The 19,846-nt window shown below is 37.5% G+C and overlaps 1 long non-coding RNA gene across 1 annotated transcript; it reads left to right on the plus strand.

Moving 5' to 3' along the window:
* The first annotated feature begins 9,232 nt into the window (after nucleotides 1–9,232).
* On the plus strand, nucleotides 9,233–19,208 carry LOC149142193 (uncharacterized). The gene is made up of 3 exons (XR_016265022.1): nucleotides 9,233–9,589; nucleotides 18,590–18,670; nucleotides 19,112–19,208. It is a non-coding gene; the product is annotated as an uncharacterized LOC149142193 (long non-coding RNA).
* The last annotated feature ends 638 nt before the right edge of the window (nucleotides 19,209–19,846 follow it).

The following is a 19,846-nucleotide window of genomic DNA, read 5'->3' on the forward strand; positions in this document are numbered from 1 at the left end:
TTTTCACATCCTTGATCATCCTTTTGTAGTAAAACTACAGCTATGGTGTGTTCTGATGCAAAGGAAAAGATCATGAGGTATCTGTCAAACTTTGGGCTTGTAAGGACTGGTGTTCGAGTTAAGGCTAATTTTATTTCTTCGAAAGATTGTTTAACCTCTACTATCCACTTAATAGTTGAATCTTTTTTCAACATGTTATTCAATAATCTAATTAATTCGGCTAAGTTAGAGATGAATCTTCTTAAAAAAATTATTTTCCCTAAAAATGCCTGAAGTTATTTAATGTTTCTAGGGTGAGTTATTTGCAAGATAGCTTCAATCCTGGTTGGGTCAATCTAGATTTCATCTTTAGAGATAATGTGGCCTAACAGTTTTCCTTCTTCCAAACCAAATAAAGATTTCTTTGGGTTCAGAGAGATACCATATTTCCTGCATTTAAGAAAAACTTGCCTAAGATGATCCAGGTATTGTTGATATGACTTAGAAAAAATTGCTATATCATCAAGGTATATAACCAGAAAATTATGCATTTCCTTTGCAAAGGCAATATCCATTGCCCTTTGAAAGGTGGCTCCTGCGTTTTTTAGCCCAAAAGGCATTTTGACATACATGAAGGTGCTCCATGGTGTTGTGAATGCAGTTTTCGCTTGGTCATCAGGATGGACTAAAATTTGGTTGTAACCCAAGAATCCATCTAAAAGCTAAATTCTTGTGGAACATACTACCCTTTGCAGTATGTGATCCATTTTAGGTAAGGGATAGTTGTCTTTAAGCGAGACTTTGTTCAAATTTCTAAGGTTGACACGTAGTCTGATTTCTCTTGTTTTCTTTCTTGTAGGGACAAGATTAGATACCTAATCTGAAAACCTAATGGGGGAAATGATTCCTGCTTCATACATTCGTTTGATCTCTTTTTCAATGGAAGGTAGTAAAACAGGATTAATTCTTCTTAGCTTCTGCCTAAAAGGTTTATGATCTTCTTTCAAAGGGATAGTGTGTTGTATAATATTGATATCGTAGGATTTTAATTCTTCATAAGTCCAAGCAAAAACATCCTGGAATTCTTTCATTAGCTCAATATATTTTAGCTTTTCATCAGGGGGTAATGATTTGGACAATTTTATCAGCTTATGGTTCTCTTGAGTTCCTATGTTGCATTCTTCAATGTTTGCTTTCAAGGGCTCCATATTAGGCTTTTTAGGAATATCGTTGGAGTCAAATAAGTCCTCCAAAGGAGTCAATCCCTTGGGTAAATGATTATCTTTGAGATTTATGACTTCAGTTTCATCATTAATTATTTCATCAATATCCATTTGATGTAAGTCTTGAATATCTGTTTTCATAAATTTAGTAGGGTGAAGCATGTTTATTGAGTTTTCTTCCAATTTGTTAATGTCTAACTCATTAGTATGATCAAAATCTAAAACTGTGTCTACATCAATATTAATGCTAGAAAATTCCTCATATAATGTTAGAAAGTGACTAATCTGCTTATCGTTTTAAAAAACTTGCCAGTTCTTAAGATTATCAGGTATGGCTGGCATGTGCCTAACCTCAGCAGTATACTAGTGATTGGGTTGAAAAGGCAATTTGCAAGTGGTGGCAAATGTAGCTAGGTTATGAGCTTGCATGTTATGTTTTCTAGGAATGGTTGCAAGCTTGGTTTCTAAAAAGGTGTTAAGGATTTCTACAACTGTACCTCTGTAAAGTCCTAATCTAGGATCTCTGGTTATGTAAACTCCATTAATTTTTTTAACTATCAATTCAGAATATCCCATGATTGATACCCTTATAGCTCCTAATATTTTAACTAGATTGAGGCCTAGCAGGAGTGCTTCATATTCTGCCATATTGTCTGTACATTTGAAATTCAACCTATAGGCATGTCCTTCTGCATGATCATTCTCTAAGTTATAGACCCATACACCTGCCCTTGCACCTAGTTTGTTTACTGAACCATCAAACTCTAAATGCCATAAAATTTCATGTTCATAATTTGTATCCGGGGTAGTGTAGTCTTTCTTAGCTAAGGTATCTGGATTTTATTTGTTATTTGATATCTCTTGAATTTGGACAGTTGACCTTTCTTTTACAATTTCTTTTGGTTTTGTTGTTATACCATTTGGAATATCTTCTGGATTAGTTTCTGCATTATAGAGAATGAAGGAATCCATATCATAATGCACTGAGTAAATGGAAAAATTTTGAGGCTTCTCTTGACTACTCACTACATACTTCATTAAAGTTTCTCTATATAGCTTCTTTGGTTGTCCAAAAACAGCTATGGTAGCATATGACATGTCTAATTGTAGAGACCCCTGAAGTTTGGCACCCTAGGATCTGGACAACAGCACGCCATACTTGGGTGGAATGTCTGCTACCACTATGTCCATAAGTATAGTTTTAGGAGGATATTGAACCAACGCAACACATAAATCCTTTATAAGCCCTAAACACCTCACCTGACTGGAATCAAAGGAAAATAAATCCCTATAGGGTCTAGTGATGTCTAAGTTAAGTTTCTCCATAACAGATTTGGGCATGAGATTGTGCGAAGCACCAGAGTCGAACATGGCATTATGCAAAATTTTGTCATGGATATTGAGACTGACATAGAAGGGTGGTATTCCTCCTTCCAGTGGTTTACCATTTACTTCAGGGCCAAAAATCAACTTGGGCTGGTCATCAAAGAGATTCATAGAATCTTCATTTTCAATGATATTAATTGATTTGTTTATCTGAGACCTGTAAACATCATGTTTTTCCAATTCTGCCAAAGGAACTGAAATCTTAAGCTTGGCCACCTCTGCTCCAAGATTAAATGGCAGGATTACTTTGTCTGTTTGAACTTTTGGGTTTCTGGCAGCAGTGTTTTCTATGTTTTCTTCTCTTTTAGGATTTGGGACATCCTTTGCTGATTTGTCTAATCTGATCTTTTGAGAATCTTCTATTTTTTCCTTGGAGGGAAGTGAAGTGGAAGGTTGTTCATTGTTGGGTTGATTATCAGACACATCTTCTATGGTGGGGCTAGAAGGATTTTGATTTGTTTTAGAAAGAATTTGAAGTTTTTTTGTCACTGGAACTGTTTTACCTTTTTTAGGTTGATTAGAACCTATTTTCTTGTTTGGTTCCAGGTTATCAGTACTTTTTCTGCTTCTTAAATTATACTGCTTATGTACCTCTAAAATAGCAGAGTCATATCCCTGTCTGAAATCAAATGACTCTCCTGTTTGGGTTTTGAATTGTTGCATCACATGGGACTCTTGGTCATCCTGAGTTAGGAAGACATCTTCCTCATCATCTAGACCCATTAAATTTATATGAGTGTCTTGTTCAAGGTCTTCTAATTGGGAGGCCTCTACATAGTTTTGTTGGAAAGGTGGTATGATATTCTGGTCAGGAATATGCTTACCAACATTTTGATTCTGATTTTTTCTAAAGTTAGGATTTCTCCCTGAATTAGCTTGCTGGCCATCCCAAGGAGATTTTCTTTCAATTATTTCAACTCTATCCAACAATCTATCCATTCCTTTAACTATGGCATCCATCTTTTGTTCAAAGGGTGTATTCTCTTCCTTTGTAGTTATTCTTCTCTCATTCCTAGCTTTGGCTCTTTTGGAAAGTAGGTTAGCCTCAACACTTATTGCTACACTCTGCATTTCTTCCAGAGTGGGGGGGTTCCTTTCTCTTAACTGGAAATCCATATCTGAATCAAATCCATCAGGAAATTTGATCAGTGCTAAACCAGGTGGGGGTCTAAGGTCGAGTGGAATGGCACTATAAACACTATTGAACCTAGTGCAATAGTCCTGAACGGTTTCATGAGGTCCCCTTTTAAGGTTCTCATATTTAGATAAAATCTGAAGGGGGTCCTTCCTTTTCTCCCACCTATTCAAGAATTGTTGGTAGAGAATTCTTAAGCTATCTATACTTTGGGGGGCTAAAGATCTAAACCAAGTTCTAACTTCCCCAGTCAGACTCTAAACAAAAAATCTCATTTGAACATCAACAATGTCAATTTCATATATCTCAAAATAGTCGGTCAGTTTCTTAGTGTTGTGGGGAAAAATTCCTATGCAGGACGATCCTATCCACCTAAGGTGTGACAGTGCCTTAGCAACAAATGAGTACAGCTATACTGGTTTCTTCCTTTATGAAATGTGAAAGAAGAGAGATCAATAGACTTACCGGTGTCTTCCGTTTGTCCCTCGATCCAATCTCCCTTCTCTTTGGGTGTTCACAGCTACTTGCCTTCTTGCTTATCCAGCTACAACTTCCTGCAAGATCACAAGAGAACAACTACTTGCGACAAGAGAACAGCTACTTGAGACAAGAGAAGAACACTACACAAAGACAGATATTCACATTCATAACTAGTTTAGGATTATAAATAAACCAAATACACTAATACATTCATACATCAAAATACATCAGCATATAGGAGAAACCAAGATAGCTTTATTGATGAATAACAAGGTTCAGGAAGAGATACAACCCAGAGGGCTCCAATCCAGCATCTCCTTCCCAGCGAAAGGAATTCCTCTCTTTTCCCCCTTCAAATCATTAAGCACCCAATGGTTCCAGTCTCAAACCAACAGCAATTCTTTGCAATAACAAAATTCCAGCCTCTAGATCTCATGGAGGAGAGATCCATATATAGATGTTTGGAGAGAGGATGAGTCAGCTTGAGATCTGACTAGTGTCCTCTCCCTCTATCAGTTCTTGAGTCCACTTGGAGGTTCTTGCTTCCACTTGGAGATTTGGAACCTCTTACTCATCACCAGTCGAATTCCCTGAGGCAAGTGTCATTTTGGAAGCTTCCTGGGTCTTGACACCTTGAGAAATGAGCCTGCCACTTGTCCACTCTCGTTCAACGCAGGTAGCCTTTGTTCCAGTTGACATTCAACGCAGATAGCCAGTGTTGGCTTTGACATTCAGCGCAGACAGCTAGTGTAGCCACTGAAATGATCCTGAATTGACTTGTTTCTGAGCAGTTTCTGGTGGAGAACTTCTGTGAATTGTTGTGGTTTGTTAGCCTTGTTCCTCTAGGGGTAGGAACAACATGTTTAGGGACTTTGGATCCCTTAGATTATGGACATTTCATGCTCAATGCTGTAAGGCACAAAAATGTCTATAACAGTTGCCCCCTAAAGTATGAGGCTGTTTATCGGGTGAAATGCTTTATCAGGGGGATCCGAAGTTCATCCAATGCTGAGAGGAGACCTGTAATAAGATACAATACAATACATTATTATTCATATTGCTTTCATGATCTAGCTGAGGCGGGCATTCCCATGCTCATCTTTATAAATACATTTTTCTGTACATAGAACAGACAATCGTCTGATGGTAGACTGATAATTTTGATGAAATTATCATCCTTTGAGTAGGATGATTATCTGCTGCAATGATGTACATGTCAATGTCTTTATCTTTCCTGAATATATATCGTAGCCCGGATGGATGAAACTAGATCCGGGGTCTTCAAACTCGTTCGATCTTCACCCTAAGTACAAGTCGATCCATGTGAGAAATGTTCTGAAGTCGAACATGGAAAGACATCGCTTGATTACCGGTCAATGATGTAAACCGTTAACAAGCGCGAGAGGAATCACCGATAATGATAATGACCCTCAAGGTACTGCAGTACAATTCACGTGGTGTGAATAAAGGACTTGGCGTCGAACACCACGCAAAATCTTTCGGTCGAAGGTCATTGATGTATACCTGTTGCCGGAAGTGAGAAACTTGCCATTGTGGCATGCAAGCTTCAAAGTACTGAAGGGGTTGTTCCTAGATCAACTTCTTGGATAATGAGCTGATGTCGACAAGAAGTGATCCGTCACAGGAGGGCCTTAATGAATCCCACATCAGTGACACGGAACGGAGCTAATGATTTTAATGGAGGTGAAAACGATCTGTGACATATGATTTAGGGTGGCGGTCATGAATGGATGAAGGATAATGTATGGCAGTGGATGGGACATGGTTGACTCTTTCTGAACGACTTCTCTTGAACATATGGCGACACTGATGCGATGGATCGGTAGCATTACCCCAAATATGGATGGTATGGCGAGACCATGGTGATGTGACCGGTGAATGAAACAACCCAACCCGATTGTGGTACGGAGGAAAAGTGTCATGTTCAAGAGCGACTTGCTACCATCAAAGTTTTCTTTAGTTTCTCCCAATTTTTCCCCAGTCATTGCTGACCAGTACCTCTTTATTTTTGTCAAGCTTGAGGAGGATAACATATGCTTGTTCTATAACCTGCCCTTCGGGCAAGCCCATCGCTATGTTTTAACGAGCCTAGCGATAGTGAAACTCGTTCTCGTGTAAAGACAAGTTTGTCGCTATTTAATGATTTTAACGAGTCTAACGACAAGGATAACTCGGTCCTTTTCATTTTTAGAGAGTCTGAAAAGGTACATAAAGTCAACTCCAAAATTCCTTTTTCGTCATCTAATCCCTTAAGTCCGAAAAAGTATAAAACAATACAGAAGGGATGAGTTTTTGATAGTTTTAACGAGCCGAATAAAACTAGCGCTCGATCTTTTTGTGCAATAATCCCTCAGGTCCAAAAAGATTAAAATCTAGAGGAAGGATAGCTCTTCCTGTCCTTTAATGAGCTGGAAGGCCAAAACTTGGCAATCTTTTCATATTTTATGAGTCAGTTGAAAAGAGCTTAAAGAAGACTCGTCTTTTGAGGAACGAGTGATAAACAGGGATAGCAGCTGATTCCAGGTACAGGTTGGAATTTTCCAATCACGGCAGTGTCACAAGGATGGCTAGGTGAAATCACTCTTCGCAGCTGTTCCTCAAAATGGGTAAACAATCGTATGGAGGTGAACGATCGGCCAAAGGAAAAGTGGAGGTGATGGTGCAAACACGACCAAGGCTTTAATGGCTGATGATATTACATTCACAGTGGTTATTTACCGGGATAGTTCATTTTTTAACGAGCTTAAACGCGGGTGGAAACATTTGCTCGAACTTATGTTTATTTTTTAACGAGCATGAACTATGTGCTAAAACTGCTCGAATCTTGCGTTTATTTTTTAACGAGCATGAACTTTGTGCTAAAACTGCTCGATATTATATGGTCAAATCTTTGATTTTTACCATGACTCGCTTTGCCCTTTTCAAAGATAGTACTGTATCCTCAATTGCTGCATCAAACTAGTTAGAAATGAATAATATTTGAATGGAAATGAGATTAGAACCCTAATATTTTTCTTTGAACTACGTAAAAAGCAATTAAAAGGTGTTTTTACCTCTCATTTTACCATTTCATTTGAACTTGGTTTGTTGGAGCTTTGGAGGTGCCTCTTCCCCCTTGATTTTCACCAGCTGATTCCGGGAGATTCTGCGGATGATTTTCGGCTCTGTCTGGACCAGGTAGGAGCTAAACTCTAGCTCTTTCTTTTCATGGTTTCCTTTTTCCATTCTGTGCATGTTTTCCTGTTCCCATGAGCCCCTGGGGTTTTACTAGGGCACTCTGCCATCAGCGCAGGCAGTCCATTCGAAACCTGTGTTGAATGTCAAGCTGCCTTAAGGCAATTTGACCTTCAACGCAGGTAGGACACTTGCCAATTGCGTTGATCATAGAAAATCAGTTCTATTGCACAGTTTTTGATGAAATTTTTCCAGTTTCTCATCAAATCCAGGAGCTTACTCTTTCTCTTGTTTGTTTTGCAGGGACTTTTAAGCAAAATGACCCTCACATGGCGAGAACGAGAACATGAAGAGGAGGACATGATTGCCCTCCATGACCCTGTCACGGTGAACGCGCTGCGGAACTGTGGCCTGCTGAAGTTCTTCCGTATCTCTAGTATGAGAGCACAGATCTCTTTACTGCAGTATATGCTTGATGCTTGGGATCCTATTAACCAAGTATTTCAGATCAGGAGAAAATCCATCCCTTTGACCGTGGTAGACATTTACTTCTTGACTGGTTTGTCAAGGCGGGGTGCCCCCATTTCTTTGTCAGGTTCGGCCAGAGGGAATGATTCCGTGAGAGATTATGTCCGCCAGTATTGCAGGGAGGGGTCCCAGCCGAGCAGAGACGGCAAGGTTGTTATCCGTGAGATTACTGATAGGTCTCTCAGGTCCATTCTGTATACTATTGGTAGGATGGTCGGTAGCGCATCTCTACATGTTGCCAACAGATCTTATGTGCAGCATGCCTTGGAGTGTCTCCAACTGAAAGTATTCAACTGGTGTGATGCAGTGCTTCTTCAGATGAAAAGTCAGTTGAACAAGGTAAAGTACGGGAAGCTGAAGAACTTTGGATTTGGTTCTATTCTGACTGCCTTTGCCTTGGAGAAAATACCACTAATGCAGCCTCAGTATATTGCACTCGACTTGCCTTCTCCTACCGAGCCACGCATGCAGAGATGGGTTGATCACATGTCTAGGCATGCTGGTCAATCTCAGATTTCTTTTACTGATACCTTCTTCAGGTGGTTCGAGCGTCAGGAGATGGTCTATTCCGAGTATCCATATGTTGGTATGGATTTCCGAGGTGATCCGGACTTGGTACTACCGGATGGCGAATAGTGGGGCGCTATTGGTAAAATCTTCGACCATATTACTGTTTACTGTTCTTATTTATAATGTCCTTGTGCTTTATTCTATCAAGACTTTAATCAAAATCATGTGTGCATGCAGATGTTGGTCTTGTTCGTCCAGCAGTTCGCCCAAGAGTGCCAGTTGCTGCCCCAGCAGGGGAGACTGCTGGGAGAGTTATTCTCCGTGACCTTGACGTAGCCGAGACCCTTACAGCTGTGCAGGAGCAGGTTGAGAGCCTTACTCTCGGCATTCGCGATTTGAGGATTGATGAGTTACCTTTACAGTTGCAACGGCATACTACTGGTGTGCCTAGACGATGGACTCGTCTCTTGCGCATGATTGCACAGGTCGTGACGTGCTATCATGAGCATCACTAGGCTAGGGTGCCCCCTAGCACTTTTGAGTTTTTGGGTCATATGACCGATTTTGTCTTGGTTACAGAACATTATGTATGAACGATAAACAGCTTATATATATTTACGTCGTAAGGCGTTCCCTCTGAGAAAGATCTCCCTAAAATGTGACGTGTGCGATCGTGAGCCATTGATTTTGTGTGTTAGATGATTGGAGTGTTTTCGGCCGTTCATTTAATCTGTTTTATTTATAAAAAAAATGATATTTTCCCATGGTAATGGGCCATGAAAAGCCAGAGCTCGCCTGCTGGCCATGAGACTCTTCTGCTGCCTTCGCATAGACTGCCTGCTGGCAAAGAGACTCTGCGATAAGACTCTTCTGCTGCCTTCGCATGCTGGCAAAGAGACTCTGCGATAAGACTCTTCTGCTGCCTTCGCATAGACTGCCTGGTGGCGATGAGACTCTTCGCAGAGATTCTTTGTCGACAGTTATTTGGCCTCCATGATTCAGTGGATTAGTAGCTATTTAAGGTTCGACCCACAGCTATCAAACCCTCCTCGTTTACGTTTTCCTACTGTTCATACTACATAGCTGTCTCTTCTATAAGCTTACATGCTTTCTGGGTTTGTCAAGTATCCAGTTATGATCCAAGTCCTCCAAGGTACGAACTCTCTATCCGGTCAACGGTATCATGCATTGATTTTTCTGTGCTGAAATTCCTGATGCTGAAATACTTTCGCTGTTTGAATTATTTCACTGTTCGTTGAAATTCCTGATGCTGAAATACTTTCGCTGTTTGAATTATTTCACTGTTTGAATTACAAAATTTGTAAAGTGTGTGCTTGAATGTCGAGAACAGTACTATTCTAATGAGAGAAAGCATGAGATTTTTGCCAATTCCCGACCAGCCTCCGAGTGATTAAATTGGTATTCTTCAACTTTCACAAGCAGAAAAGTCATTCATATATCCCTGGTACCTGCTTTTGATTTCTTTGCTTGCATAATGACCTTTAAAACAGATCCCTAAACTTCTCGTTTCTCTTAACTCAGGTTCCTGGATTCTTAGATACATGTGCTTCTTAAAACTCTGAACAATACAGATATATGAATTTCCACCATATCTGTCATTTGCAAAATATGCAGTGTTTAAGGATTCTGCCATGCAAAATTTGAGTAGGAATTATGATGTTAATATCTTGGTCAACCAAAGAATCAAATCTATGCATTAGTGACGTATCCAACAGAAGTGCAATATGTTCATGGCTGAGGATTTTCATTCTCTCCCAAAGTCTTGTAGGTGATTTGTTTACCTAGAGAAAAATACGTTCTTTAGAACCGACCCTACTTTTCTATCTGCTCCGATAATTGGGATATCTTAACATTTGCAAATCTCTTGCCCTCCTTGAGTAAATTTTTCCAATCCCTTGGTAGCATTGCTTTTTGTTTTGAAATGGCACATCCATTATAGGGATTTGACAGATTGTTTCCTTTTGAAGTCAATGAAATGGCTATCAAAGCAAACCTTATCTGACTTGACTTGACACTGATTTGGGGTTGTTGTGGATCTTGCTTTCATATCACTGTTTATTTTCTGTGAATGATAGCACATCACTGTTAGGTTGAATTTTCTCATCATCTCAGAGCTACATTATCTACTTCATTTTCCATGTAGAGTATCCATAATTAATAATGAGAAGATATTTCTGCTAGGTGTTCGTAATTGAGTTGTTCATATGTTACCTCAACAGGTCACTTACTTTTTTGTCAAGGCACACAGTCCATTCAATTAAACAGAGACAACTCCAAAATTTCACCTTTTTGTCATTGCTGGTCGTAGCTGAAATAGTTGTGAGACCACTTTATGTTGCAAGAGGCTGAGGTGCCTAAACCATATCAGTGAAAAAGCTACCTTATACTCCTCAATAAGAAAAAGGAGGCTTGTCTCCAGATAAGACATTCTCTCCGAGCAAGGAACAGATGCCAAAGTCTCATCTTGAATGACTTCCTCAATGGCAGGCTGGCAGCTATTAACTTCTCTATGGTAGTGTCAAACTGGTGTTTCAAGTCAGAATAAAAAAGCAAACCTTATCTGACTTGACTTGACACTGATTTGGGGTTGTTGTGGATCTTGCTTTCATATCACTGTTTATTTTCTGCGAATGATAGCACATCACTGTTAGGTTGAATTTTCTCATCATCTCAGAGCTACATTATCTACTTCATTTTCCATGTAGAGTATCCATAATTAATAATGAGAAGATATTTCTGCTAGGTGTTCGTAATTGAGTTGTTCATATGTTACCTCAACATGTCACTTACTTTTTTGTCAAGGCACACAGTCCATTCAATTAAACAGAGACAACTCCAAAATTTCACCTTTTTGTCATTGTTGGTCGTAGCTGAAATAGTTGTGAGACCACTTTATGTTGCAAGAGGCTGAGGTGCCTAAACCATATCAGTGAAAAAGCTACCTTATACTCCTCAATAAGAAAAAGGAGGCTTGTCTCCAGATAAGACATTCTCTCCGAGCAAGGAACAGATGCCAAAGTCTCATCTTGAATGACTTCCTCAATGGCAGGCTGGCAGCTATTAACTTCTCTATGGTAGTGTCAAACTGGTGTTTCAAGTCAGAATAAAATTCTGAAGAAGCTTTCATTAATGTTTCCTTTTCTGAAAGAGATTTTCTAAGGGCATCTACCTCCAAATGTAAGGAATCTCTTTCATTTGCATTTTGGGCTGCTTGAAAAGCCATTTCAGTGCATTTTTCATCCAGTACTGTGCACTTACCACTAATCTCTTCAAGTTGGGCACATTTCTGAGATAGCTCAACTAACTTAACATTCATATCTTGAATATCTTGGTCCTTTGAAAACAAAACAGACTCAAGTTCTCTTATAGTGGGTTCAAACTGTGATCTTTCATCCAATGCTTTCTGCAAATGTTTCATGAACTTGCTACAGTCAGCGACCAGGATGTCCAATGCCACAAAAGATTGCATGTTTTCTTCTCCAACTTCACTGGACTCTGCATGCCGCAGACGATCAACTAGCTCTTCACTATGCTCAGTCATCCTCTCTTGCTGCTGGACCAACTTTCTAAGTTGATCATGGATAATAGCAAGTTGTTGTATAGCTGAATCTCTCTCCCCCTGCATCACAGAAACTCCTTAGTTTTTCAAATGAATTCTGCATTTCTGAAATCTCTAAACTATGGAATTCAAATATTACCTGCAAGATTGTACATTTTGCAAGCTATTTTACTGTAAAACTCACAGCAGTAGCAAGCTGCAAATCAATATTTGAAATTTCTAATTCATTAATAGATTTAGATGGTTGAATGGTTTCCTCAATGTTTTCTGCCTTATGAACTGTTGAATTTTGACAATCATTCACCCTCTACCTCTGTTAGCATAGACTCATGGACTTAATAGATTGCTACCATCCTCAATTAATGAAACAGTACAAGTCTGTGCTAGGTTTAACATATAACTTTCAGATATATATTACAAGAGAAAATCTGTGTAAGAATTTGATTGGCTATGTAGAAAACAATGAATGCTACCTTATAGCAAATTTAGGATTTTGAACTAAGCTGGGCTAAAACATAACTCCATACCCATCAATCACTGAGAATATGATACACAAACTAACTTACAAATACATAAAAATAATAAGACCTTTTCCATAAGGTTGTCTGATCTGAGAATACTCATATTTCTGAATTCCTTCTTCAAATCCAAACAGTAGCTAAAACCGATTCCCTTTTACTTTTGTGTTCAGCTAATCTTAATGCTTTAGGGATGTAAAACCAATACAATATTCTCCTTTTGTATTCTTAGATTTTCCAGGGTAAACAATCATGACACTGATGTAAAAATCACAGCAGTAGCAAGCTGCAAATCAATATTTGAAATTTCTGATTCATTAATAGATTTAGATGGTTGAATGGTTTCCTCAATGTTTTCTGCCTTATGAACTGTTGAATTTTGACAATCAGTTTTCTGAACACCCAATGATGTTTCTTGGTCAGTATACTCTCCATGCAATGGTTCTGTTTGACTCTGCAACAAAGCTGAGTCCCATCTTGTCTCAGGGATAGGTAGAAAGCATTCACCCTCTACCTCTGTTAACATATGTCTATGCTTGCACACATTGCTTGCAAAATTCATATTTTCTGATGTAGCTTTATGAAGCTCAAGTACCATATCTCTCAATTGCTTATCACGTTCTGATTTTTCATCTTGCCTCCTTGATAAATATTCCTTGCAATCATATAGCTCTGCAGAAAGTTTGGCATTCTCCTCAGAGAATCGATTCCTTTCTTCTTCATGTTTTTGGTGGAAATCAGCTTCCTTTTTCATTTACTCCAGCTCAGCTCTCACTACATGAAGATATTCAGATAGCTCTGCTCTCTCATTTTCTAATTTTTTGACCAAGACCTTGAATTCATCAAGATCATTCATTGCTTTAACCTTTTCAGCCTTTATTTCATGCATTTCATCACTAAGTTGAGATATTTGACCATTAAGTTCATAACACGAACATACCCAACAACGATTACTTCAATGGAAACATATTTAATGTTGGCTTCCTTCCTTAGAACAGCGTGGTGGACTGTCTGGCTGAGATGAAGAATGGGACCTGTGTTGTTGCAAGGATTGGGAGTCAAGGGCTGCTTTGCTTTTGGGGTGGGCTTCTGATAACATTGAAACAACATCTCTCATCGATGGTCGGTTGATTGGAGACCTACTAGTGCAGAGGAGAGCCACTCTGAGGACCAGCATCATCTCTTCCTTGACTGAGAAACTTGGAACTCTAACACTTTGATCTAAGATCTTTTCCATCCCTTCCTTGGTCTGAACTCTTTCCTTGACCCAGTCCACAATGTTGACACCTTCTCCAAATTCTGGATCCATTGGCTGTCTTCCAGTCAAGAGCTCTAAGAGGACCACCCCAAAGCTGTATATGTCACTTTTCTCAAAGACTTGAAGTGTGTAGGCATATTCTGCACAAATCCAAAAGATGCATAGACTCATGGACTTAATAGATTGCTACCATCCTCAATTAATGAAACAGTACAAGTCTGTGCTAGGTTTAACATATAAATTTCAGATATATATTACAAGAGAAAATCTGTGTAAGAATTTGATTGGATATGTAGAAAACAATGAATGCTACCTTATAGCAAATTTAGGATTTTGAACTAAGCTGGGCTAAAACATAACTCCATACCCATCAATCACTGAGAATCTGATACACAAACTAACTTACAAATACATAAAAATAATAAGACCTTTTCCATAAGGTTGTCTGATCTGAGAATACTCATATTTCTGAATTCCTTCTTCAAATCCAAACAGTAGCTAAAACTGATTCCCTTTTACTTTTGTGTTCAGCTAATCTTAATGCTTTAGGGATGTAAAACCAATACAAGATTCTCCTTTTGTATTCTTAGATTTTCCAGGGTAAACAATCATGAAACTGATGTAAAACTCACAGCAGTAGCAAGCTGCAAATCAATATTTGAAATTTCTGATTCATTAATAGATTTAGATGGTTGAATGGTTTCCTCAATGTTTTCTGCCTTATGAACTGTTGAATTAAACAGAGACAACTCCAAAATTTCACCTTTTTGTCATTGCTGGTCGTAGCTGAAATAGTTGTGAGACCACTTTATGTTGCAAGAGGCTGAGGTGCCTAAACCATATCAGTGAAAAAGCTACCTTATACTCCTCAATAAGAAAAAGGAGGCTTGTCTCCAGATAAGACATTCTCTCCGAGCAAGGAACAGATGCCAAAGTCTCATCTTGAATGACTTCCTCAATGGCAGGCTGGCAGCTATTAACTTCTGTATCATGAGCTTTATCTGCTGTATCAAGAATTTCTCCAGTCTCAAAACTTAACCATTGTAACATAAAATTAAATGCTACTGTAATGACCCAATCATCTAGTGAGAGAGTCATCCGGTCATAATGCATAACTAACCCCTTTTCATGTTACAAAGGTATTGGTAACTACTTCAAACACTTGGGATCTTCATCAAGATGGTACCAACAATTAATTTTCCTTATCAATGCAAATTGAACCCATGAAACTAGATTCTAAACAAAACAAGATCTCCATGCAAAGCTCTGTTTTGTAGCTTCCGACCAGGAACTAAGATCTCTAATAGAGATGCCTCAAAAAAACATGATATTGAAACCTTTCCATGATTCACTTACTGAGAAAAACCCCTAATGAGGGCAACATGGTTAGGCTACAGCTATGAGTCTTGAGTTTTGAAAATGGCTATCAAAGCAAACCTTATCTGACTTCAGCTGGAGTTTGATAACACATCATTGTTACATTGAATTCTATTCAATGGCTAGGCTATGCATATGGTTATTTTCTGCTATTGCATGTAAAACTTGTGAATTGATGTCTTCAAGCATGCATTTCAGCTGGAGGAGTTTGATAGCACATCACTGTTAGGTTGAATCAAATAGCATTAACAATTTCATGATTTCTGTTGGCACCTATTGGCACCATACTACCATCTCCAAGTACTCTGTTTTGAACTATGCTCTCAGGTTATTCAATCAGGCTTTGATGTGCATATATATATATTTCCCATCTAACGAAGTACAACCTTATATTCTAGCTATACTCTCAATTACAGAGTATAAGTAGGGTAAAATGTTTTTAAATATGAAGGTCTTACAACAAGGTGGCTGGAAGTTCTTGTAACGAGATCCAATCTTGTTATCTTTGGAAGTAATTTAACTCATAAAATGTACTGATCCTAAACCTGCAAGTTATGGATGGAGGCATAGAACCTTGAGTATAAAGAGCCCTCTCCCAATGTGGGCATGATTCCAGCAACTTCTTGATATGACATATTACTATGGTTAGCTGGCCTGTTATCTACATTAATTTATGTTTTTATGCCTTGGGAGTTATGACAGTTAAAGAAATATTATAGTGTTCCTCGTGAATCACGGGTTAATTATATATTGTGTTTTGTTTTGCATTCTCTTTTCAGTGGCTAGACTATGCATATGGTTATTTTCTGCTTTTGCATGTAAAATGGAAACATAAAAATCACTGCTAAGAAGTAATAGTCGTACAACCATGTTAGGGATATGTTGTTGTGATTTTAATAGGTTTGCATTTAAAAATGCTTCCTAAAGGTGACAATCTCAAGCAAAATGGCCCTTCTAGCATTATAATTAATGTCACAAATATCTTTGGGGGAATATATGGCCAAACTTTTTCGAAATATCAAAAAAATAGCAGAAAAACAGCAAATTATAAATTTGGACCTGAAATGCTGAAAAACTCAGAAATCAATAGCCTTAAAAACTCAAAACTAGAACAAAATAATTTAAGAAAAAGCCAACTAAACAACAAACCAAGTGCACCAAAAGGTCCACAAGTAAGCAGAGAAGCAAATTAGCATGGAGCCCCCCCTTCCCAGTCAATTTTTTCATAAAGTAGGGTAAAATGTTTTTATATATGAAGTTCTTACAACAAGGTGGCTGGAAGTTCTTGTAACGAGATCCAATCTTGTTAACTTTGGAAGTAATTTGACTCATAAAATGTATTTATCTATTTTACTTCTGAAATCACTATTTAAGTTTGCAAAGTTATACATATCCTATTTTTAGTGTGCAAAGTCATGCATATTCTATCTGTAAATTTGAATTGTAAATTTGAATTGATAACTTTTGAATGATGCAACATATTTTTTTAACCATCAAATTATATTAAAAGATGATATTAAACTACTTGTTCTCGGATCATCTTGCATGTAGTTTAATCTCTGTTTTGTTATTGAATTTCTCCCTACCTTTATCTGACAATATCCATTTTTTACTATATGTGAAGCAGTTGCAAACTAATTTGTAGTTGTTGTTCAACTTTCAGCATTGAAGGACATTTCTGGACGTTCTCTGTATTGCTTCAACTCCGGTAACAACCTTAATTTCCTTTCTGAGTTTTTGCTTCATTTCTATTTCATCCATGGACCATGATAGAAAATTCTCTTCCATCAATTCTACATTAGACACTCAGCAACTATAGAGTCTTACTTGAAAGCAGAAAGTGTTTTTGAGGCTATGTCTACCCATATGTTTTTTATATACATCCCTTACCAAACAATTTGAATACATCAATCTTACCATGCCATTCTCCTTGTGGAGTTTTTGTCTTATTAGATGACCCAGGCTTTTTAGGATTGCCTAAATATGTATCTTTTGATTACATCCCCTACCAAAACCATACGAATACATCCTTTTACTAAACAAAATCTCTTTGAGGACTCTGTTTTGAACTATGCTCTCAGGTTATTCAATCAGGCTTTGATGTGCATATATATATATATTTCCCATGTAACGAAGTACAACCTTATATTCTAGCTATACTCTCAATTACAGAGTATAAGTAGGGTAAAATGTTTTTAAATATGAAGGTCTTACAACAAGGTGGCTGGAAGTTCTTGTAACGAGATCCAATCTTGTTAACTTTGGAAGTAATTTGCCTCATAAAATGTATTTATATATTTTACTTCTGAAATCACTATTTAAGTTTGCAAAGTTATACATATTCTATTTTTAGTGTGCAAAGTCATGCATATTCTATCTTTAAATTTGAATTGATAACTTTTCAATGATGGTGTTGAATTACAAAATTTGTAAAGTGTGTGCTTGAATGTCGAGAACAGAGTACTATTCTATTGTTTGCCTAGGATTTTATAACATAGGAAAACCTTTAAATCCCTGCAAAACCTTCCTCATGAGGATTAGATTGTGTGGATTATGTTGGGTTTTCTTCTCGTTCCATCTTGACTGGTATTGCCTCAAACTTAGAAAACCACTTTTGGAGATTCTCTCCCATTGGCCTTGGAATTTCACACAACATGGCAGTGGATTAGACTTTTGAGTTGGTGTTTTGACCTATGCTCTCAGGTTATTCAATCAGGCTTTGTTGACTTTGTCAGTGGTTTATCCTATGCTTTCTGCCAAATTTGTGCAACATTAAATATAAATCTAGGCTTCAACTTGGTGTTTTGAACTATGCTCTCAGGTTATTCAATCAGGCTTTGTTAACTTTGTCAGTGGTTTATCCTATGCTTTATGCCAAATTTTGTGCAACATTAAATATAAATCTAGGCTTCAACTTGGTGTTTTGAACTATGCTCTCAGGTTATTCAATCAGGCTTTGATGTGCATATATATATATTTCCCATGTAACGAAGTACAGCCTTATATTCTAGCTATACTCTCAATTACAGAGTATAAGTAGGGTAAAATGTTTTTAAATATGAAGGTCTTACAACAAGGTGGCTGGAAGTTCTTGTAACGAGATCCAATCTTGTTAACTTTGGAAGTAATTTGACTCATAAAATGTATTTATATATTTTACTTCTGAAATCACTATTTAAGTTTGCAAAGTTATGCATATTCTAGTTTTAGTGTGCAAAGTCATGCATATTCTATCTGTAAATTTGAATTGATAACTTTTGAATGATGCAACATATTTTTTTAACCATCAAATTATATTAAAAGATGATATTAAACTACTTGTTCTCGAATCATCTTGCACGTAGTTTAATCTCTGTTTTGTTATTGAATTTCTCCCTGCCTTTATTTGACAATATCCATTTTTTACTATGTGTGAAGCAGTTGCAAACTAATTTGTAGTTGATGTTCAACTTTCAGCGTTGAAGGACATTTCTGGACGTTCTCTGTATTGCTTCAACTCCGGTAACAACCTTAATCTCCTTTCCGAGTTTTGGCTTCATTTCTATTTCATCCATGGACCATGATAGAAAATCCTCTTCCATCAATTGTACATTAGCCACTCAGCAACTATAGAGTCTTACTTGAAAGCAGAAAGTGTTTTTCATATATTTAACATTATGTATATTATAGAAGTAAAAGATCAGTCTTTTATCATATTGTTCAAGTTCCTTTGGAGACAATGCTTAATAGTAAGTGGGTATTATGGTAAACATTTTTATTTGCTGGGGCACCCACATTTGCCTAGGATTTTATAACATAAGAAAACCTTTAAATCCCTGCAAAACCTTCCTTGCGAGGATTTGATTGTGTGGATTATGTTGGGTTTTCTTCTCGCAAAGACTATTAATTTGCATAGCATTGTGCAGCTTGTGTTGGTTACTCACACAACAATGTTAAATACAGATACTTTGCCTTGGCCTACTCTGTTTTGTCACTGGGCAATCCAACTTTCAGCGTTGACAGACATTTCTGGGCGTTTTCTATATTTCTTCATCTCTGGTAACAACCTTAATCTCCTTTCCGAGTTTTTGCTTCATTTCTATTTCATCCATGGGCCATGATACAAAATCCTCTTCCATCAATTGTACATTAGCCACTGAGCAACTAAAGAGTCTTATAAATTTCATTCAAAATTATTTTCCGATTGAAATGATTCAGTTATATATATGCTTTCTTGATAATTTAAACTTTATTCCTTTGTGTTTAACTAATGCAAAGTGGTGCCATCGTGGCTGTCTTGTTTTTTAGTGTGTATTGATATTATATTCCACTTGTCATTTTTTTTGTCATCCACACATTAAGAAAGCGGAAAACAAATACATGCATGTACATTTACATTTAGAATGCATGTGGAAATTGATTTAGGACTTTGCGTGTGCTCTCTGCTCTATGTTCAAACAGTTTCGCTTCTCTTTCCTTAGTAGCTAGGATTTTCACTGCAAAAAAAGAAAGTAAACGATTGTTTATCATCTTAGATTGCATATTTAGGAATTGTATCTGTACATCACGCGATCAACCTTAAAGGCAAACTTCTTAAGAAAGATCAACTGTAAAATACATTTCAATAAACATAAAAACGCTTTGGAACCTAACGCACACCATTTAGAAGTCTAGGCTAGAGACATGTTCCGGCGTCGT

The sequence above is a fragment of the Pinus tabuliformis genome, chromosome X, assembly GCF_031772625.1.
Source record: "Pinus tabuliformis cultivar Carrire ecotype Pingquan chromosome X, CPIR1, whole genome shotgun sequence".
Taxonomy (NCBI): Eukaryota; Viridiplantae; Streptophyta; class Pinopsida; order Pinales; family Pinaceae; genus Pinus; species Pinus tabuliformis.